At 30.0% G+C, this 3,061-nt stretch overlaps 1 pseudogene; it reads left to right on the top strand.

Annotated features, from left to right (window-relative positions):
- Window positions 1-2,066: 2,066 nt before the first annotated feature.
- LOC149393842 (S-protein homolog 29 pseudogene) lies at window positions 2,067-2,498 on the top strand (annotated as a pseudogene).
- The last annotated feature ends 563 nt before the right edge of the window (window positions 2,499-3,061 follow it).

Below are 3,061 nucleotides of genomic sequence, written 5' to 3'. Positions count from 1 at the left end.
TGTATTTGAGTTGTAAATAAGAGTTATGTAAATTATAAATTGTAAATTGATTCATTTATATGTAAATTGATGTCATGTTAAATATACTGGTTCATTTACAATCTGCAGAAAGTCTGTTTTTGCTTCTAACAATCAAATTTGTGAGAAAAATACACGCTATTTACTGGAATCCTGTTAATAGACAGTAAATACAAAATTTATTTACAGTTTATTTGTAATGTAAATAAGCGGACAAATCAATTAACATCAGATAACGTGAAAAATTATGCGAACAGAGATCCTTACCAGATTCAATGAGCGAAAATGAAGAATAATTTTTCAGATGAATGCAAAATAAAGATAATAAATGCTAATTATATTGAAATATGGTGTATATATTATTCTGCTACAAAAATAGAAACAAATTTTCTATTTCCAACCGCTTAAATTTCAAATACACACGTCCAACAAATCAGGAAATGCAATAACTGCTTTCCAAAACAGTTTATTCCGAATATAAAAAACCGATATTAAATGAGCCAACACACGTCCAAATAACTACTTACCCTTTCGGTTTATTTCAAATTAAAAAAAAAAAACTGCCTCTAATATAATGAAGGCGAATTAATAAGGGCAAATGAGTAAAAAAAAATCCAGTTAATATTATGTCACGTAAGCGTATTGGCTATTAACGAATAATTAACCAAATATTGACTAAAACACAATTGCCAACGTTTTGTAAGGCTTATATGGCCAATTTTTTTTGTTAATTTTAAGTACTTTTGAATTTAAAAATTTAGGAACATATCTTCTAAGCGGTTTTATCATTTGTGTTTCAAAATAAATAGTATAAATAGCTATTAATATGACTTTATGAAGAACAATACATCTGTAATATAAGTTTAAGAAAACATTTACTGTTAATACCTATTATGGGTTAAACAAGTCTGGGTACAAAGAACCAAATATTTACCCTGCGCTTTATTCATTCGATATATCCGGCCTGTTAATTTTCAATCCAATAAAAGAAATTATTTTATAATTGAAATATATAATTGATTAACGTATTCAATATAAATATATTATTTTGTGATTTTTAAACTTAAAATTTAAATTTTCATTGAATTTTAATATTACTTTGATCTTTTAATTTTTTTGATTAACAGGTAAACAGGTCTACCAAAGCCAATACCTAGTTTAATTAAGTGGATAAATAGAAAACATATACCTATTCTCTACCCGCTTCTCCAGTATGTGTACCTGTTATCCGTCCTGTTTGAAAATCAGGTATTGGGAAACGAGTAACGGATAGTAATTTAAGATAAGCTTTGGGTAACAGAATAGATTTACCCAGCCTTGTTTGTAACCGTTTCTATTTGAACTAAGATTCCTAAAATTTATACGGTTGTCTTTAATTCTTGAGTATTTTTTGAGAATAGGTTTTTTTTTAAGGACAGCTTTGTTGTCGGTAGAGATTGAATTCAGAACCTCTACTTAGAAAGTGGTGTGAAATTATCAATTATGTTATGCTAGATACCACTTTGAGATTAGGGTTTTATTACCTATTATTTCATCTATTATTACTGAGTAAGTGGTAAAATAAGTGAAGGGTATACTTATCTTTGAATATTATATGATAATGGTTTTATTACCTACATTATAATGATGATCCTAATCTTGACTATTATTTAATCTTATGTTTAATTAATTAAATTAACGAGACGACCCACATATATAAGATAGTGGACGTGGCATATAAATCGGAAAAGAACATTCTGTGCGATGCATAGTATTCCAACTATATTGATTGACATGTTCAGTGATGAATTTTTTTTTTTTTTTTTTTTTTTTTTTTTTAATCAACTAAATTCGAATCATCAACACTAAATGAATTAAAAAAACGATTTGACCAGGTAACAAACAGTTAATTCTACGGATACAAATGAATTCAATTCGAAATTAATGCATAATCAATTCCCATTACAAAATCCAATCCATCCCTCTTAAATAAAAACACCAAAAACCTACTATTAAGCACATTATTCCTCTCATATTTAATTTTTGCACTCTCAATTCCCTGGTCAACCATGAATCTCCGTAGTTTACTCGTTGCTCTTATCTTGTTGTACATCAGTGGATTATCCATGCAAAGCACTCCGCTTGAAAAAGTAACGGTCGAAATGAAAAACGAGATTAGCCCAAACACCGAGCTGACGATACACTGCAAGTCAAAAGACGACGACCTCGGTGATCACATCATCCAAAAGGGTCAATCATACTCGTTCAAGTTCAGAGTCAACTTTTTTCAATCGACGCTCTTCTTCTGCAACTTCCAGTGGATGTCGGAGGGCAAAATCGTCAGCAAGTGGTTCGATATCTACAACGCTAAGAGCGAAGCTAGGGGTGATTGCACTAAGTGTGAATGGACGGTCTTAACCGACGTTCTCTGTCGTTATAAACCAGACATCAAAGCTGTTGATTGCCTCCCATATAACAAAAATATGTCGTTAGAGAATTGATAAAGTGTTTTTCTTTCTTTTCTGTAGATCATTTTTTTTTTTTTTTAATTCATAAGCCAGTATCGGAACTGCCTTTTTATGACATTATGTAGAAGGATTTGTGGTCTGCGATAGATTTTGTACGTTTGGAAATCATTAGTTATTTCTAAGAGCGAAGATCCACTTTATCACGGTGCTTTGGTAGCAGTAAATCGTAAAAAGTATGGTCTATGCATTGTTAGATATTTTGGGAATCACTGTTGGTATATATGTGTTTCGTTTTGTTTCGTTTTAACTTTTAAGTTGAGATTTCGAGAAATTTGCCACAAATCTCCCAATTTTTTTACCAGTAAAATCAAGAGAGAGACAGCTAGAGTTATTGTTAAGTCTATGAAATAATTAAGGGAGAAAGAAGAGAGAAACAGTATGAGTTTCAAAATGTCTAGGTACTAAATAAACTTCTACTTGATCCAATATTAGGTGATTGTGCCAACTGGGTTTGGGTGAAAATTGTATAAAGAAACACTATATACTCAATTTTAATTTGACAGATATTTACAAATATAAATTACAATATATATATA

Source organism: Urtica dioica, chromosome 6 (genome assembly GCF_054948205.1).
Source record: "Urtica dioica subsp. dioica isolate 48M chromosome 6, U.dioica_male_clone48M_v1_H2, whole genome shotgun sequence".
Classification (NCBI taxonomy): Eukaryota; Viridiplantae; Streptophyta; class Magnoliopsida; order Rosales; family Urticaceae; genus Urtica; species Urtica dioica.
This window is presented reverse-complemented; position numbering and strand designations above follow the sequence as displayed.